General features: G+C 39.8%; 1 non-coding gene across 1 annotated transcript; it reads left to right on the top strand.

The window, feature by feature from the left end:
* The first annotated feature begins 6,894 nt into the window (after positions 1-6,894).
* Positions 6,895-7,001, top strand: LOC120268194. Its single transcript, XR_005538862.1, has one exon. It is a non-coding gene; the product is annotated as a small nucleolar RNA R71 (small nucleolar RNA).
* Positions 7,002-21,261: the final 14,260 nt, after the last annotated feature.

The raw sequence follows: 21,261 nt of genomic DNA, 5'->3' as shown, positions 1-21,261 counted from the left end.
TACCCACTAGGGGTTTAGCTCTCCATGGAGCTAAGTATAATCAAAGAAATAGAATGTAAAAGCAATGAATCCATAAAGAAACGCCCTCGATGGTCGTGCTGATGGTCTTGTGGAGAGTCCTCTACTCGTCGCAAGGGATCCTTTGCCCGGCCTAGGATACACCTCGCCGGATCGGTACCGACGAAAGCTATCCCAATAACCTTCTTCCAAATGACACACGATGTCAGAAATGTAGAACCTCTCCAAAAACCTAGCCAATATCCCTCAAAACCCTAGCTGAAGCCCTCTCACAAGTTGGGGAAAAGATGGAGAAAAGAATACCAAAATCGGGGCTGAATCGGCTTTAAATAGGGCTGGAATCGGGCGACTCCACGGGCGTGAATGCTCCACACGCCCGTGCGGAATTCCCACACGGGCGTGGATAATTCCACATGCCCATGTGGATTCTCTGTTTCTCTGGTTTATCGGCCGGCTGTGAACAGTGCTGCTACAGTACATACTACAATATTGCTACATTGCTCTGCTACAGTATTTGACCTGAATAGCTTCCCAATTCCATACTTTCATCGGGGTAACGCAAACGGGCACACGTTCACATCGTGGATCACTTGCTTCTTCAATGGTGTACATGATGGCGAAACTCTTGTTCTATGTGCATAAGTCGGAGTGCTCGAGTGTGACTGCCTTTGTGCCCCTCCAAATGGATGTGCCAACTCGAATACGAGGAGGTTGGCACACATTCTAGCATCTCACATCGACCTATGTCTTCGCGTTTCAACCTTAGCAAGATTTCCTCCAAAATCGGTGCATTGTGATCCACATTGGCCTATTTCTTTCGTACTCCGCCTCACAACCCTACCTGCATAAGAGTAACATAAAAACACACATATTAGTGTAAAAACCCGAGAAATGTAATGCTCAACATAAGGAATGAACGCTTCGCCTTCGTATCGCACAAGCACTTATCAAACTCCCCCACACTTAAGCTTTTGCTTGTCCTCAAGCAAAAATTAAAACCGTTATGTGTATTAATGAAGAAGATATTGGAAGTGCTTGGCCTTAGGTTCACCAAAATATGCAAAGAGAGCATTCTACAAGTAAGGGAAATTCCAACACTAAATACGAAAAATCAATGCTCTAGCTAAAAACTTGAATAAAAAAGGAAACAAAACCTGAAATCGTGTACGTGTGTGAACTCACTCAAAAACAACCCATGGTATACTCCTCAAACTTCTAAGTACAATGGAGTTATTTATCTACAAAGTGACAACAATTTCAATGATGGTAGTAGCTTCACACATCCTCTAAGGTAGCCCTTTCCAAAGCGGCCGCTAAGGTGGCTTTCACACTTTCGAGGTGGTAGCTCTTTATACCGGAGTGGTAGCTTTCACTCATCCTATGAGATAGCTCTTTCTCTCATTAGGGCATAGCTAGTATCCGACTTATGAGAGTAGCTTCATAGTACATAGGTGGTAGCTCTTTCCACCCAACAAGCACCAATAAATAATAAAACTGTTTTGTTCTTTGTTTTCATTTTCCATTTTTTTTTTAAATTTAGCACAAGAAAATAAACCTAACTAGTCTCTTTAACATCATACATGAGTTTCTAATAGAGTTTAAAGAGTGAGTAGTGCACTCAGTATAAATCGGACAAACAATTCCTAGAAATTCAAGCAAGAACTAGAGCATGAAAACATTCAATGTTAGAAATTCTCCTAAACGCAAGAATACAATCATTGCAACTAAGGTGAACCGCCATTGGCTATGTGAGAATATATCAATCAAGAACAATAGAAAAGATGTGTGCACTATGAAACTCCCCCCCACACTTAAGCTGTACATTGTCCCCAATGTACACATTCAAGCTCACTCAAAATACAAATCATTCAAAAGCAAATGTGGGAGAAGCAATCAAAACAATACTCCCCTGACTCCTAGTGTGACATTTGATGAAGCTAGTTCGTTGGGAGTAGGGTTCCAACGGGTTGTGAAGCTTACACGGCCAAGTACCTTAGTACCTTGGTCGTGCCCATGACTAAGTCTCAATTACCAAGAAGACAAGACCATCTGCACGCATACACGAGGGGTTCAGTGAAGCTCAATAAAGACAAAATAAATCGAGTGTATATAAAGGATAAAGCAATGAATACAACTCGATGATGCAAAATGAAAATAAACTCAGAAGGGAAATCCTTTCTGAGTGAAAAAAAAGTCTAAAAACAGGAAAAATAAAATAAAATGCAAGAAAGTAAAGGAAGGGAAAATCAAGTGTCAGTGTCGCTCTCAGGCTCCTGTGCTGCTGCTGCTGGTGAAGCACATAGTGGGTCTACCGGTGCCGGGGTAGAGGATGGAGGTGCTAGAGGAACTGAGGGGGCCAGAGGAGTCCTCGGCCGCAATACAAATGATGAGGCGACGTCTCGCTCTAAAATCTGCTGTAACATGTCGAAACGCGCCATGAACTCTGTATACTGGGTGGCCTACGTAGCCCTAATCTTGGCAACCTCAGCTCGGACAACTCCTATAGCATTCTCGAGCCTCTCAAAGCGATCATTGCCTCTAGATGGTGAAAACATACGCACTAGGGGTGGCTCCTCTGCCACTGGAGGTGCCTTGATCTCCATCGTTGCTGGCTGAGGCTCGGGAGCGGGCTGAGATGCTCCGGCTTCATCACCCTCATCCTCGGCTATCACTGGAGCTGGTAGTACTAAAGTAAAAATCCATGTCCGAACCTTGCGGACCATGCCCATCATCCGCATCGTCTCTAGACTCAGGGGAGCAGGTACACTCGTCTTCTCGGCCCCGTGAATCAAATCCAAGAGACCCATGCCTAACACTAATCTCGTAATGTAGTGGCCCGAGAAGATCGCTCCCAGTCTCGCATAGTGTCCCTTATGTCTGATGTACTCTGCCAGGATGTGCCCTAAATGAATCGGTACACGTTCTACCATCGAGTACAAGTACAGTAGCTCCTGACGGCTCAGGACACCAGTGCTATCACCACAGCCATTCACCGACCTACTCATAATGGCATGAAAGTATCTGTATGCAGGTCGAGAAAGGCACGTGGCCTTGGACACCCCTGGCTCGTACTGACCTTGACCATATAACACTCTGTAAGCTCTCTGCGGGGTCAAGGTTCCAGGGTAATCAGTCAGTAACTGCGCGTACTCCTCTGTATCTGTGAATGCCTCCTCGTACAAGCCATGTAGTACTGAAAATTGTGTGATGGTCAAGCTATGGTGATGTCCAAATACTCTGAACTAAATGGTGTCCACACTGTTGAATCTCGCATACGATCTATCGAACTCGAATGATGAAAGTACCTCCAGTGCAAACTCTCAGATGGCTGGCTCTCTAATCATCAGCAACTGCCGCCAACCACCTTCTGAAACGAGATCCTCGATCTCATCAGCAAACTCTTCTCCCTGATACAGATCTCGCAATATAGTCGTGTCTAAAAATCGAGTCTGCCCAAAACGGAGCCTCGACAGGTGCTCATAGCGAACCTGATGCTCTGGAATTGCAAACCGCATGCCCTCGGGCTCAGGAGATGACTCACGTGGTCTCTTATCAGCTTGTTTCTTTCACCTAGGTGCCATAATCTGCAAGATTTAAATGAAATATATTAAACAAGTTGATAAACCAATGCTGCAGAAATCAACACGGTCGTGTGGAATTTCCGCACGCCCGTGTGGATCCACGGGCGTGAGAACCGCACGGCCACGCTTCAAAAATCCAAAAATACAACTCAACAATGCTTCTAACTTGGTTCTAGACAGAAATCATCATTCTAATTGAAGAAACGAACCATTTACAACCATATTAATTGATGGAAACATTGAATTGGCAAAAATCATGAGAAATGGGGCTTACTAACAAGATGGGAAGAGAAAGTGAAGAATCGGCCAGAAAACCTCGCTAAATTCTCCCAAATTGGCGCTATGGAACCGGAGAGTGATGTGAAAATGTTTTTAGATGAATAGAAGTTATGAAGGGGTAGAGAAACTGTTCTTCTTTTAAAGAGAACTCTCGACCCTTGGCACTCTGTGCAATCACACGGGCGTGCGTTAATTATCCACGCCCATGTGTCCTTACTCCAAAAACACTACAGGGGCATGCGCACGCCCCTGTCTCCTTTGACTCTAACTGCTCTCGCACGGGCGTGTGGAAAACATCCACGCCGGTGCTCCCGAATCACAGGGACATCAGCACGGCCCTGTGGCTTCTCTTGATATCTGAGAAAAATACTAAGTGTTACAGACGCCCGTGCGGAAATTCCCCACAGGCGTGGACATTCACATGTCCAATTCACAGGGGCAACCACACGCCCCAGTGTCTTCTCGGGATGGAGATAACTCCTCTGCAGAGATTCGCACGGGCGTGTGGAAATTACCCACGCTCATGCATGGTTCACAAGGTTACCCACAGGGACGAGTCCACGCCCCTGTGTTCTCTCGGGAAAAATCTGCCCAACTCTGCAGGAATTCACACGCCCGTACGGAAATTACCAACGAGCATGTGACAGTCGCATGGTCGTTCACAGGGGCAGTTGCACGCCCCTGTGCCTTTTCTGGATGGGCTTGCAGTATACGCCCACGGGCGTGTGGAAATTCCATATGCCCGTGTGTTTTCTCTGGATGACTTAGAAAAATCTATAGGCTCTGCAGAATATTTCTGAACATGTTTGCACACTCAGAGCCTGCCCTATTATGCAAATTTTTACGAGTGAAAAACACGAAATAGAACCCAAACGACCAAACTTTCGCTAATTCCTCAAAAAGCACACGATGACTTTAAAACCCACAATAAAATTGCAACACAGCATCTAAAAATTAAGACACCAACACTTAACAATTTATTCATGCAAACGAACTAAACTAAAAGATAAGAAAACAATAAACAATTGGGTTGCCTCCCAAGAAGTGCTTGTTTAACGTCACTAAGCTTGACGTACCTTGCTTACCTCACGGGGGTCCATGAATGAAGGTTGCCCTCTTACCCATAACTTGAAAGCATGATGAGCAAAGTCTCTTGAGGGTAGAGGGTGTACTATCGGGCTTCGGACCACCTAACAATGGTTCATCCAACTTTCTTGGTTCATGTATGTCTCCAACAGTCGTGGAGCGTTTTCGGTGGCGTCTCCTAGCCCTCTTCATTTTTCGGAGCACCTTCTTCAATATCCCCGGGGTAGATATTACTTCTTCAGTCGAACCAAGCATCATGACTTCTTCATTGCTCTCCTCTTGGTCAAACAAACCTTCATATGGATTCAGGTTAAACATTTCCTGCATGTATTCATCAACAAGCTCATCAGTAGTGTCTAAGAAATACAAAGTGTCATCAAAATCGAGAGAATGCCGCATGGCTTCGGCAAGGTGGTAAATGAGTTTGTCATCTCCAACTCTCAATGTGAGCTCTCCGCCGTCCATGTCTGTCAATGCTTTGGAAGTCCGCAAGAACGGTCTCCCAAGTATCAAGGACACATCCGCATCCTTGTTGACATCTAGCACTATGAAGTCAACCGGAAAAATGTACTTGTCCACCTTGACAAACACGTCTTCAATGATACCTCTTGGATGTCTTACCATTTGGTCCGCCAATTGTAAAGTCATCCGAGTAGGCCTAGGCTCTCCCAAGCCTAGCTTTTGGAAAAAAGTGTATGGCATGACATTGATACTTTCCCCTGAATCCGCCAATGCCATTTCCTCACCTAAGTTGCCGATGTTACACGTAATGATGAAGTTTCCCGGGTCTTTCTTCTTGTCCGGCATGTTCTTTTGCAGCACCGCCGAGCATGAAGCATCTAGCACCACTGAAGCACTCTCCTCCAACTTCCTCTTGTTAGTTAACAAGTCTTTCAGGAACTTCGCATACTTATGCATTTGAGCTAATGCCTCTCCAAAAGGAATGTTGATGTGGAGTTGCTTGAAAAAACTCAGGAACTTCTTATACTGTTCATTCCCTTGGTCATTTTTCAATCTAGAGGGATAAGGGATTCTTGGCTTGAAAGGTGGGGATGCCACCTCTTTCTCTTTCTTTGCTCCCTCCTCAACCTCTATAACCTCTGGTGCATGTTCTTTCGGCTTCTCACTCGGAAGCCTCCCTTCAACCTCACGACCACTTCTCAAAGTGATCGCCTTCACATGTTCTCTAGGGTTGGTTTCCGTATTGCTTGGTAAACTTCCATGTGGCCTTTCGGAAAGATACTTCGCAATTTGCCCCACCTGATTTTCAAGATTGTGCAAAGAAGCGGTGTGGTTGCGAAGTGTAGCCTCGACTGATTCAAACCGTGTATTTGCAGATTGAACAAATCTAACCAAGTGCTTTTCTAAATCCGTCATTCGGGTTTCCAAGCCTGAAATTCTGTTTTCCACTTGAGGTGTTTGTTGTTGTTGTTGGAAACCCGGTGGCCCCATGGCCTTTTGTGGTCCTTGGTTACTCCATGAAAAGTTGGGATGATTCTTCCAACCTGAATTGTAAATATTGCTATATGGGTTCCCTTGTTGTCTCATGCCATTACCTACAAAGTCAATGTTTTCCACTGAAGAAACATCACCAAAAGAGATCAGGCAATAGGAGGTAGCATGTCCTCCATCACAACCGGTGCAATTGGTCACGGCCGCAACTCTATTCGAAGCTATGAGATCTAGCTTCTTACTCAGACTCTCTACTTGCGCCGCCAATGAGGTCACCACATCGATTTCATGGATACCAGCCACCTTTTTCTTCTCCCTAGCATTCCATTGGTAACTATTTAACCCCATTTCCTCAATTAATTGACGAGCTTCATCAAGGGTTTTGCTACCTAAGGTACCTCTTGCTACAGTATCCAAGAGTTGCCTTGTACTCGGGTTTAAACCATTGTAGAAGGTTTGAACAATCATCCACTCAGGGAATCCGTGTTGCGGACACTTTCTCAGGAGGTCCTTGAACCTTTCCCATGTCTCGAATAGAGACTCCAATTCTAACTGAACAAAGGACGAGATCTCATTCCTAAGATTTGTTGATTTTTCGGGAGGGAAATAACGGGCTAGAAAAGCTTCTACCATCTCCTCCCATGTAGTGATTGATGCTCTAGGTAATGAGTATAGCCACTGCTTCGCTTTCCCCTTCAAGGAAAATGGGAAGGCTCTCAATTTGATGGCATCATCCGTAACCCCATTTATCTTCAGCATGTCGCACACCTCGAGAAAGCTCTCTATCTGACTATTTGGATCCTCATCGGCCAAACCATTGAATTGTGCGGACTGCTGCAGCATATGGATGAATTCCGGCTTTAGCTCAAAGTTCTGAGTTGTAATCGGAGGACGCGCAATACTCGATTGCGTCCCCAACACTGACGGTCTGGCATAATCTGATAGTGTTCGTTGTTGCTCATTCTGTCCTGCCATGTTTTCAGATTCCTCTCTTTCCAAATCAACTGAATTATATTGTTCTTCCACAAAATCTTTCCCTTTTCTTCTAAGTGTACGTTCAAGCTCAGGGTCTCCTTCAATCAATATTGATGGATTCCCTCGGGTCATAACCTGGAGCTGCAACAAAAAGAAAGAAAAAGAAAATCAGAACGATGATAGAATGAGAAGGTATGAAAAAGAATATATGGTGAAATAACTAAGAAAACAAAGTGCAAAGTATCTCTAAACGCCTTCTCCCCGGCAACAGCGCCAAAAACTTGACAAGGTTCCCTTGCGTATATCCCGCAAGTGCACGGGATTGTCGAAGTAATAATCCCAGGTGAGCGGGGTCGAATCCACAGGGAGTAGGGAGTAAAAGAACTTAATTTGATTCTTAGATATGTGAAAGATCAATGAGAAGGAGTGTGATAATGATTCAATTCTCAACAATAAAAGCAACAAGAAAGAGAGCGAAAGTAAAGAAGGGGGTAAGCCAATCGATAATGATGGGGTACCCGGATAATGCTCCACCTAGGATAATTGTTTCAAACGCAAGAACCCTCTATTATGCTTCCTAATCAATGCAATGGTGAGTCATGGAAATCCTTAATTACATAGTCCCAAATCTAAGGTCAACTATGCCTAACTCTATACATGTCCAGGAGGAGAAATCTAACAATCTCAACACCACGCACTCGCATAGAGTTGCAATGAGCTCTAGAGATTCCAAGTGATAAATCTCTTCCTAATTATAGACCTAACCCTTTGGTCCAGGTGGAAGGTCCCTAATCACAATTAAGTCCTAGATACTAAGATCACCTCAACGCTTCACTCCATTGCACGCGCAACTAAGCTCCAACGGAAGTTCATCCCTTTGACCATTCACTCTATTATAGCCGCAAAGAACACGAGGAACGGAGGTAGAATCTATCACACCGGAGGGAAAAGGGGGCGCTCCTGTACCTCTCGACTCACCCTCTCAACCCTCTCCAACCTAGCTTTGTCTAACGCTCGTGGTGTGTCACTCACTCACAAGGTTACCAACAAGAACTCTCAACCCTAGTGTCACTCTAGGGGAAACGTTCATACAATCAAGCATTCAAGGTTGGAACTCACAATAAACACCAATTTATTGAAAACATAATAAAGAGGTTCAAAGAAACAAATACATCCTAGGGTTCACAATACCTGAGTACCTACTAGGGGTTTACCTCTCCATGGAGCTAAGTATAATCAAAGAAATAGAATGTAAAAGCAATGAATCCATAAAGAAACCCCCTCCATGGTCGTGCCAATGTTCTTGTGGAGAGTCCTCTACTCGTCGCAAGGGATCCTTTATCCGGCCTAGGATATACCTCGCCGGATCGGTGCCGACGAAAGCTCTCGCAATAACCTTCTTCTAAATGACACGCGATGTCGGAGCCATAGAACTTCTCCAAAAACCTAGCCAATACCCCTCAAAACCCTAGCCGAATCCCTCTTGCAAGTTAGGGAAAAGATGGAGCAAAGAATACCAAAATCGGGACTGAATCGGCTTTAAATAGGGCTGGAATCGGGCGACTCCAAGGGCGTGGATGCTCCACGCGCCCGTGCGGAATTTCCATACTGGCGTGGATAATTTCCACACGCCAATGTGGATTCTCTGTTTCTCTAGTTTCTCGGGCAGCTGTGAACAGTGCTGCTACAGTACGTACCGCGATGTTGCTACAGTGCTCCGCTACAGTATTTGACCTGAATAGCTTCCCAATTCCATACTTTCATCGGGGTAACGCAAACGGGCACACGTTCACGTCGTGGATCACTTGCTCGAGTGTGACTGCCTTTGTGCCCCTCCAAATGGATGTGCCAACTCGAATACGAGGAGGTTGGCACACATTCTAGCATCTCACATCGACCTATGACTTCGAGCTTGAACCATAGCAAGATTTCCTCCAAAATCGGTGCATTGTGATCCACATTGGCCTATTTCTTTCGTACTCCGCCTCACAACTCTACCTGCATAAGAGTAACATAAAAACACACATATTAGTGTAAAAACCCGAGAAATGTAATGCTCAACATAAGGAATGAACGCTTCGCCTTCGTATCCCGCAAGCACTTATCACGATGCTGATGAAAGCTCCCCGGATAACCTTCTTCCAAGCGAAACGCGATGTCGAATCCAGAGAACCACTCCAAAAACTTGCCAAAAGTCTCTCATAAGATGGAGAAAATTTGGAGAGATGTATGAAAGATTCTCCAAAAAAATCAGGCTGAACCGCGGCTTAAATAGGGCTGGAATTGTGCATATACACGCCCCTATGGTTTTTTCACACTGGCCAATGGAATTTCCACACACCCCGAGGTCTTGCATCTTCCCGTCTTGGGTTGTAATGTTTTATTTTTCTTGAGGACAAGAAAAAGCTTAAATGTGAGGGTATTTAATAACTATACAATGTTCTCTTATTTTATATCATTTTGTATAATCATTAGTCATGTATTAGAAGTATATTATGGAATTTGATGATAGATTAAGTGTGTTTTGTGTTCTTAGATATCAGTTAAAGATGAGACAGAACCAAAAGAAGCATTCTAGTCCATAAATGTAGAAGTTGGAGCTCTCTTGGCATCAATTGGATAAGGACAAGGCAAATAGGATGGTTTACAGGTAGGTTACAGCTTGACTTACGGCCGTAAGCCTCTTCCAGAGAACCTTGCAGGCATGCTTATGCTCGTAAGCAGGAGTACAAAGATAAATCAAAAGACCTTACGGATAAGATTTTTTCTTGTCAAAATGCCTGTGAGGACCATCCAGCAGAGCTTACGACCAAACCTTATGCCCGTAAGGGTGGTCGTCAAGGTGGCATAGTGAAGCTTGCAGTCTATCGATTATGGCAATAAGCTGGACCATAACACAAACAGAAGAAGTGACGGATGGGACTTATGGTTGTAAGTGTTCCCACAAAGCTGGTGACCCACCATCTTCAACTCCTTATGGCCACATCCTTAAACCCATAAAGTAGCTCATAAGCTACACGGTATAAATAAACCTGATGAGGATTTTAGGGCAATCTTTGATTCTTTCCTTGGAGGCGAGGCTAGGAAAGAAAGAAGGCGAACCTCCAGGGTTTCAAAGATGGTTTTTGGAGGGGATTCGATTCCATCGTCAAGGATAAGAAGATCGTAGCCGTCAAGCTCACCTTGGCGGCGTTCTCGAAAGGTTCCTTGGAGTTTTTTGGTGATCTACTTTAGGCATGATTGAGAAGGGGTTTTTATGTTAATGTTCACTCTCTTCGTGTATTGTCATTTGAATGCTTGCCCTCCATTAATAGGGGCTAATTTCGTAGATGTTTGGGTATAGTTGAAGTCTACAGTTTTATCTTTTGACATTGGTTGTGGATATTTGAGATTTAATTGTTTTCCTAACTGCAATATTTATTTTTGAATATAATTGTGTGTTGTAATGCTTGATTGCTATCATGGTGAAAGCCCTAGTTTTCATACTTGATGTGCTTTGTGATGAGTTGAAATACCCACCTAGTATAGACATACCATGATTGGAGGGGATTGTGACTAAGCATAGAAATAGGGTACTTTAGAGAATTCTTCTCCTTTAATATTCTTGAGTGAGTTAATGAGTATTTATGTGCTCATTGTAATCATGTGGAATAAATTTTAGGATAAATCATAATTCTATTTTATATTTGTATTAGGGTTAATCTCTTTGCAAGAAGGATTACCTACTCAAGAAATTTTTGTCGACTCACATTGAGATTTCACTAACTGTTAATGTGATTATTTGGTGACTATTTCAGCACTACACTAATTCAGTTACTCTTCACTCTTGAAAGATGGATTTAGTATGATTTCGAAAATCACTCGGTTCAAATAGGGTTGTGTGTTTAGACAATCTTTGTCCTATACTTTACAAAACCCTAAGGGGATGTTCTGCCCGGACATCATTTTTTCTCCAGACTTGTCCTCCTTATTTTCATATTATTTGTTTATGTTCTTTATTTCTTTTATTCACACACATCACTATTTTCTTTAGCCTAATTTTTATAAGTAGGGTTACTAATAGTAATCTTATTCTTCCCTGTGGATCGACATCCTACTTTTTAGCATTTTATTACACGATTGGCATGTACACTTGCATTCCTATCACATGTCCTTATGGCTGTAAGTAGCCCATAAATGGTACAATATAAATAGATCTAATGAGGATTATTAGGGCATCCTTTTGGTTTAATTTGGAGGTGAGGCTAAGGGAAGAAGAAGGGTGAATCTCTAGGACTTTCGAGGTGATTTTTGCACTAACCTCATATAGTTTCGCTACACTTTTGAATTTCTAGTCTGTTGGGATCAGAGGTCATGCACTCATCTTCTTTTCTGTGAGATGAACAAGATTGCTTGAGGACAAGCAATGATTCAAGTGTTGGGGTGTTTGATGACTCCATTTTCTATCATGTTTTATATATCTCCAATTTATAGTTTATCTTGTCCTTTAGCATTCTTTTGCTATATTTGATGCTATTCTGGGCATAGTTTGTTATTCTACATAATTTTAGGGCTCAAAAGTAATAGGAATGGAATCAAATGAAAATCAGGATGAAAACAATATTTTTCTAAGTGTTTAAGCTAAGCACAACTCGAGCACGGTCATACTCCTTCGCCGTTTTTATTTTGGTCTTCAGGAGAGCTTATCAACGGTTTAGAGAACCACTTTTGGATATTTGCCGGAGGTCAAGACCAGACTTCAAAACATATTTTGTGGTGATTAGGAGAACATTAGATGGACATTTGAGGAGTGGAACTAGATAATCTAAGGAGTTCTTTGAGTCCAATTGAGGAGATTGAGCAAGAAAGAGGAAGTTATGATTTCTTATGCTTTTGTACCTTTTTTTCTCTCCCAGTCGTATGAACTCATCACGGGCTAACACTTATACAATGCCCTAGACTATGAACCTTATTGCTTAGTGTACTTTGATTTACTTGTTTTTAATGAATATGGAGTTTCATTGTGTTCTTATGTTAAATCTTGTATTGTATAACTTGATGTGCTTGATTTGCATAGTTGTGATTGTAAAACTTGACGTGTGTTGATTGCCATAGTTGTATTCATCCAGTGTGAGTGCAAAAATAGATGTGTGAGAAACTCGTGGTCGCAATTACAAAACTTGATGTATAGGAAAGCTGTAGGTACAACATTGTTTTTGAGCACACATCAGAACCTTGAAATGTACCTAATAATCCTTGGAAGCAAGTTAGTACACTAATGCACTTGGGAATTAGTCTAGGAGATTACTTCTCATTGTCAGTAAATCTTATCTGTTCACACACCAATTTGCATGGTTGTTCTGTAAGTACATAGGTGTCAAAGCAATAAAATAACCGGTGAGTTGGGTAGTCGAATCCACAAGGAACGGAAGTATTAATAGTGACCACTTCTCAGTTCTCTAGTCAAAATCAAGATTATGATGAAATGAACTCAATCTCAAGAATATGAATATCACAAGCAAGCAGACGGAAAGTAAAATAAGAGAAGTCCCAATTAATAAAAATGAGGTACCCGTGCAATGCTCCCCCTAGGATCTAACATGAAGTGTAAGATCTACTAAATGTTTCTAAACCAAGTTAGATGAGTTGAGGTAATCCAAGAAGAATCGTTCCTTGCCTCCAAGTCACCAATACTAGTCCCCTATGAGGTCTGATGTAGTAAAGTACTGTAGTAAATCACTGTAGTAGTTACTGTTCACAGCGCACTGAAAATTCAATTCCTGGAAATTCACATGGGTGTGTGGAAATTCCACATGCCCATGTGGATGCCCGATTCCAGCCCTATTTAAGCTGTGACTTGTGGTTCTTTTGAGAATTTTTTCCCCATCTTTTCCGCAACTTTGGAAGCGCTCGCTGCTATGGTTTAGAGAGGCTTTGGTAAGGTTTTTGGAGTGGTTCTATGGCCTTCAACATCGTGTTCCTTCAGAAGATAGTTATTAGAGGAGCTTTTGTCGGCATCAATTTGACAAAGTGTGCCCTAGGCTTGATGAGGGAACCTTTGGATAAGACGAGGTTACTCCACAAGACCATCGATACGGACTACAAGGGGGTTTTACTTACGGATTGCATGTTTATACTTTAGATTTCATTATTGATTGTATCTTGCTCCATGGAGAGCTAAACCCTTAGTGGGTGCATGGACTTGTAAACCCTAGGATGATATTACTTCATTAACCTTTTTATTATGTTTCTTTAATTTATGATTTTAATTGAGTTCCAATATTGAATGCTTGTTGAGTTGAGTTTTCCTTAGAGTGACACTAGGGTTGAGAATCCTTCTTGGTAATCCTTATGAATGAGTGACACACCATGGGGGTTAGATAAAACAAAGTTGGAGAGGATCGAGAAGGTGAGTCGAGAGATAGCGGAACGTCCACTTTTCCTTCTGATGTGATTTATCCTACCTTCGCGTTCTAAGAGTTCTTTGCGGTCACAATAGAGTGAAGTGCTAAGAGGGAAACTCCACTGGGGCTTAGTTGCTGACAAAATGCCTTTTGCGTATGTACCGCAAGTGCATGGGTTTGTCAACATAATAATACCCTGGTGAGTCGGTAATCGTATCTACAAGGAATAGTGATCAGAAACACAAGGATTGTTATTTAACTAAAGTGAAGATGGATAGATAGTAGTGTGAACAATGTCAATATGAAAAGAAATAAAAATAACAAAAAAGAGAGACACTATAAAAAATGAGAGGAAATGCAATCGATAGAAAGTAGGGCACCCGGATATTTCTCCCCCTAGGACTCTTGCTTCAAGTGCAAAACCAACTATTATGTCTCCTAACTAATGCTTAATGAGTCCGGGAAATCTTAAAATACATGGTCCCAAACCTAAGGTCAACTGTGACTAACCCTACACTATGCCCTGGCAGAGAAATCACTAAGTCTCAACATCTCACACTGTACAAAATTACTTAAAACTCTAGAGACTCCAAGTGATAAACCCTATTCCCTAAAAAAGATCTAACCCTTTCGTCCAGGTGAAAGATCCCTAGTCACAATTAAGCCACAGATACTAAGGATTACTTTAGCGCTTCACTCTGATGCTTGCGCAATTAACCTTAGTAGAGTTTGTCTCTTAGCACTTTACTCTATTGTGACCGCAAAGAACTCTTGCAAAGTGGAGGTAGGATAAATCACACTAGAGTGGAAAAGGGACGTTCCGCTACTTCTCGACTCGCCCTCAAAACCCTCTCCAATCTTGCTTTGTCTAACCCTCATGGTGTGTGATTACCGATGTAGGCTATGAACCCTAGTCTCACTCTAAAGGAAAACACATTCAAAAAGCATTCAAGATTAGAACTCAATTTAAGACATCAATTAAAGAAACAAAATAGAAAGGTCAAAGAAACAACATCATCCTAGGGTTTACAAGTCCAAGTATCCACTAGGGGTTTAGCTCTCCATCGAGCAGGATACAATCAATAATGAAATTGAACGTAAGAACATACAATCCATAAGTAAAACCCCTTTCGTATTTGTGTCGATAGTATTGTGGAGTGGTCACGTCTTATCCAAAGGTTCCCTCGTCATGCCTAGGGCACACCTCGCTGAATCGATGCAGACAAAAGCTCCCCCAAATAACTATCTTCCAAAGGAACGTGGTGTTGAAGCCCGTAGAACAACTCCAAAAACCTTGCTAAAGCCTCTCCAAACCCTAGCCGCGAGCACCTCCAAAGATGGGGAAAAGATGAGAAAAAGATGGGGAAAAATATTCCAAAACGGGCTGAAGTCGCGGCTTTAAAAAGGCTTGAATCGAGCATCCAACAATAATTTACCACAGTACTTTCTATAGTCCTCCGCCAAAATACTCCCGAATTCTCATTTTTCATCGAGGCCACATGAATGGGCACACATCCATGTGGTAGATCGGGTTGCATCTTCAATAAAATCACATTTGACGACAATCTTGCTAGCATTGCACAAGTCGGAACACATGAGTGTGACCGCCTTTGTGCCCCTCTAATTTGCATGTTCACTCAAGCACAATGGAGGTTGGCACACAATCATATAACTTTGAGCACAACTTGTGTCTTCACATTTGTTCACTCCAAGATTTCATCAACAACGTGCATTGACAATCTACTTTGACTTCTTTCTTCCATACTTGTCTCCACAACCCTACATGTATAAAAGTAGCACAAATACTCATGTATGAGCGATAAAATTTGAGAAAAATAATGCTCATTGCAAGAAAAAAATACTTTGTATTACTAATACACAAGCACTTATCAGTTGCGCAATCAACAGAGTGAAGTGTTAAAGTAATCCTTAGTGCTAGGCTTAATTGTGACTAGGGTCTTTCGCCTGGACCAATGGATTAGATCTATATTAGGGAATATGTTTTATTACGTGGAGTCCATAGAGATTCTTGCAACCCAACACAGTGTGAGACGTCGAGAGCATTCCTTTCCACCTTGGCATAATGTAGGGTTAGTCACAGTTGACCTTAGGTTTATGATCGTGTGTTTAAGGATTTTCACGACTCTTTAAATATCAGTTAGGAGATATACTGACTGGTCTTGCATTTGAAGCAATAGTCCTAGGGTGAGCAATATCTAGGTACCCCATTTTCTATCGATTGCCTTTCCTATCATTTTATTGTGTCTCCTTCTTGTTCTTTTTATTCCTATTTGCATCGATATTGTTCACACCACTTTGAATCATCTTCACTATAGTTAAAATGCATTTCTTGTGTTTCTGATCACTATACTCTGTGGATACGACTACCCACTCACCATGGTACTTTATTACTTCGACAACCTGTGCACTTGCAGTACACACTCGCAAGGGGTGTGTCACTCTCTCTAACCAAGGCAACAAATCATGCAATACAAATAAATCTAATAATTAGTACGACATTAAATCAATGAGAAAACAAGATTGAAACTCAAATAAACTTAGATTTAATTGAAAGCATAAAGTAAATCAATATAAAGATATGATCCTAGGGTTCACATGCCCAAATACCTATCAGGGTTTAGCCCTCCATGGGGCAAATTACAAAAAATAATGCAATGAAAAGAATTGAAAACCATGGAATAAAACTCCATTGAATTCGTGATGATGTCATCGATGGGTCGTGCAACCTCTTGAAGGATCCCTTTCGAAGCTAGGTCTACCAAGGCATCCTCGATGCTATGACAGAGAAAAGATCTATCATAGTTGGTGAAGAATATCCCCCAAATTGGGCAAAGACCTTCTCTTCAAACCCTAGCCGCTTTGCCCTTCAAACACTAGCAAAAAGTCTCCAAAGAATAGGGCAAAAGGACTATTTATAGTTATAAACCACGTTTGTCACGTGCCTCCATGTGACCATGTGAGATTTCATGCGCCCGCGTGAGCTTCAAAAATTCCCACATGACCGTGTGGAATTTTCACCCGGTCGCATAAACAGTGTTTTTGCTACAATACTACTACAGCATCTGCTACAGTATTTTGCACCATTACTCTTCATAAACACGGCTCGCACACTCTTCTCTTGGACCACATTGTAGGACACAAGTCCATGTGGTAAGTTATGAGACTTTTCATCGTCAAATTATCATTGGGAAGCTTATGAATTCTTCACACAAATAGGACATGGCAGTGTGACTGCCTTTGTGCCCTTCCAACTCACAAATTGACTTAAATTTTCTTAGAAGTTGGCACACACCCCCATGTACATGAGCTCCTCTTGTGTCTTGATCCTTATGTTGCACAAAAGCTTTGAAAATTCATAACCTATCTTTGCTTCCATTTTCCTTCTTCAAGGAATTGACAACCTAATTGCACAAAGGGATACCAAATACACTTTATGAGACATAAACCATGGTAAAAATGATGCTCAATGCATGTAAAACATATATAAAAATATTTCTACTCAAGCACTTATCATTTGTCTTCACCTACCTTTCATTCTTCTTATTCCAATTCACATAGTTAAAACCAATCCAATTATTGATCGACTAGAAATTAGAGAAAAAACTAATACTAGAACTCCCAGCCCCTGTAGTTCAACAACACTACCCCTCACAGTGTATCACTTTATTACTTATTATGATCCGTGCACTTGAAGAGAGTAGTCATTACAACCCATTTTATTAGAATCTTATTCCATGTATGCATTTATTGATTACTATCATGGCGAAAGCTCTAGTTGTCATTTTTGTTGTACTTTGTGACTAGTAGAAAGCATAGACATGCCGTAATTGGAGAGGATTGTGAGTAAGACGAGCAATGTGGTACTTTGAAGAATTCTTCTCGCTCAATACTTTTGAGTGGGTTAACAAGTTATTTCCACGCTCTTTACAATCATGGGAAATAGATTTTAAGAGAAATCACGTCTCTATTCTGTATTCAGATCAGGGTAATCTCTTTGCAAGAAGGATTACCTATTTAAGAAATTCTTGCTAACTCACATTGAGATTTCACAGAGTGTAAAGCGATTATGTGGTGACTGTATCAGCACTGTACCGATTCAGTTACTATTTACCCTTGCAAGAGAGGTTTAGTATAATTCAAGAAATCTCTCGATTCAAATATGATTGCATGTGTAAACAACTTTTGTCTTGTACTTAACAAACCCTAGAGGGATGTTATGCCCGGACGTTCTTTTTCTCTTGATTACTCTAATCTTTTATTTTATATATCTTGCTTTCGCTTTCTACTTCTTTTGCACAACATCAAAACTTTGATTAAGCTAATTTTCGGGATAGGGTTAGTACTAGGAATCTCAATCTTCCTTGTGGATCGATACCGTGCTTTCACGCACAATTTACTACTGTATTGGCATGTATGCTTGTGTTTTCCCTTATCATAGTGTTTCGACTCATGGATATCCAAATCTTATAACACATCTTGTTAAACCTCCTTAACATGACAGAGTGTGGCTAAGTATTGCCACTAAGTCTATATGTTGGTGCATCTTTCATCAGTGGTAACTTTCTTTAGTGGAGATAATCAACCGGGTTGGAGAGATGGTATACATTCAAAATATTAAGGACACATTAGTGGAGTTAATCTATATATTGGTGCATCTTTCATTGATGGTGACTTTCTTTCTTAGCATAAATTTAAGAATTTGCTAGTAGTAATTATTGTTCATCTCATACACTTAGGTACTCTTTCATCTATGTTGAAGCATCCTACTATGCCGATATTGATGTAATAAGAAAATTTGGTGCACCATGAGTTGGGGTAACCACAATCCTTACATTGTTAATATTGAGTCAAGCCTAAGACCTGAAGTGCAAACTTACCAAATGACTCACTTTACAGTATATTGCATGCATCATTTCCACATATAGAAAAAGGAAGAAACATCCTCCATGCAAGTCCCTCATTTTTAGCTAAGATCTGAAATTTGCATCTGCTACATAACGCTCAGGTCTCAGTTGAGACAAGGTTCTCATGCTTGCCTTTGAAGCCATAGATGATGTTGGGGTACTAGTCAGTGTTACTATAAATCACATGTAAGAAGCCCCACCATCATCTCAACTTCAAATATGCATGATGAGTTGAGTTAGCCATGAAAATGTTTCTTGGGTAATTTTCGTTGATAATTAATAATTTTCTTGTAGTGATGATGAGTTGAGGTAACGTAATGAGGAAAATATTCAACAATTCATGACGGAAAGAACACTGTCACCCAAATTGGTGACATAATTTTTTTTTATCATCGATTATTTCAAAATAATGTCACAAGATAACTTATATCATCAAGAAATACGAGATAAATGTGCATCTATTTATGACAAAAACATGAACGTCACATGTAAAGATGGCATAGTATTTTGCCACTGGTTTTCAGAAAATAATGTCATAAAATATTCTAAATGTGAAATTGATGGTAACATTAGTATATTCGTCACTCAAATAGGTGGCATTTATAGACTCACCAAATATTTATTAATATTTAACATTTCATGATATTTGCTAAATGAAAATATGACATAATTATTTTGTGACCCATTTACCATTCATCATGAATATTTTAATATCATTTTTTCATCACATCATTTGTTAAAATATATAATATTTTATATCATAATATAAAAGAACACATAATAAAATTAATTCAATACAATTTCGACACCGGCTCACTTGGAAACTGTAATAAATATTCAATAAAAAGAATAAATAATTGATAAAAAAAAAAAAAAGGTCGTGATAAGTAAATTTAAAAAAAAATGACATTGCAAGTAAGAATAAAACTAAAACATACTATTACCCAAAAATTATGGCATAGGCATGTGTATTTCATAATCAACCATAGCTTGGGTCATTATTTACATTCAAATAACTAATTTAATAAAATAATAAAATAAAATCATATATATCCAAACAGAGAAGCTTTTAGTCAATTGATTCAATAATAAAATAAAGCAATTGTGATTAAAAACAAAAATTGAATTCACCTAAAACAAGTGATAAATATTTTTTTCTAAATCAAAATGATATATTTTATACATACCTTCTCTTCTTTGTGTGAAGAAGACTAATGGTAGTCTTAGGAGAAAATTTATATATTATTTCTCACTCGGATAGCCAACCAAGAAGATGAACAATGGAGACAAAGGTTTTCTTTAATGAGTTGTGAGAAGATTTGATAAATTTTGGAAGAAAGAGTGATTGCTCCTAATTGGTACAAATTTTTAAAGACTATTTTTGGCGAGGAGTGAAAAAAATAGTAAAATTAAATAAAGATTTGAAGAGATTTGGGGAAAATTGGAGGAGCCAAAATGGTAAATTTTAATTGATACAAATTTTTAGGATCTTAATTATACTTAATTTTAGCTACCGTTTTTTGCAAGAAGAGAGAAATATGCACTTTAATCAATCTTTTGAACATTTGGGTAAACAAATTTATACTTTGCTAAAATTTTAAATTCATAGTATATATGTTACTTGTTCTTGGATCTACAATGTTGGGTATTACTTTAACATTATTTATCTTAATTTATATATTCTAATAAATAAGTTATATCTAACAAAGTAATTTAGACAAGATAATGGGTTAAATGATTTACATAAGTTAGTGAGTTAATTAATAAATTTATTTATCCTCATTGTTTTTCATTAGCATCCTATTATATTTATAATTTGTAAGATAAATTATTATATTTTTATATTTTGTCATATTAAATGATTTAGATTATTTATAACGTTTGATTGTTTTAAATTAACTATAAATTTTAATATAAATCTCAAATTAAATTTTATAACATTATTATAATTTAATCATATTCCACTAAACATACAAATGTAAAGCAAAATAAAAATAAATATAATGAGAGAAATTTCAAGTATTATTTTTTTCAAGTATTATTTCCCTAGATTTTCAAACCCGGACCAAACTTGTCAATCTAACCTTGTTAACCAGTAATTGATTTTAAGACCGATCTTGTTCGACTAGAAAACCTGATTTGGAAGAACCCTAGAGTGAACCGTTTACCTAAGCAGTTGGGCCGGTGAATCAGTGACTTGGTTGAATTTCTTAGGGAGACTCAAATATCACATGTAGAGAAACAAATTTACATTATTCTTTCTTGAGAAAATTTGATGCAACAAGTACAAGAGCACTTAAAGCCAAAATATATAATACAACCCCCAAGAAATCCGGTTTAGATTGCTTAAAATAAGAAATTAAAAAAATGGGTTAACTTGTACCAACCTTTTAATTTTTTTTTCTTCATCGATTTCCTAAAATTTTGATTTAGGTCATAATTCGGAGCAGAGCACGAAGGAATAATTCAAGGTATCTCAACAATAAATACTCACATTAGAATAAAAATGATATCTCATTTGTGAGGAAACCATTATGTCATGCACCAATTAAACAAATGTGA

This window comes from Dioscorea cayenensis, chromosome 8 (genome assembly GCF_009730915.1).
Source record: "Dioscorea cayenensis subsp. rotundata cultivar TDr96_F1 chromosome 8, TDr96_F1_v2_PseudoChromosome.rev07_lg8_w22 25.fasta, whole genome shotgun sequence".
Classification (NCBI taxonomy): domain Eukaryota; kingdom Viridiplantae; phylum Streptophyta; class Magnoliopsida; order Dioscoreales; family Dioscoreaceae; genus Dioscorea; species Dioscorea cayenensis.
Note: the sequence above shows the minus strand (reverse complement) of the source record. Positions and strands in the feature narration are given on the sequence as shown.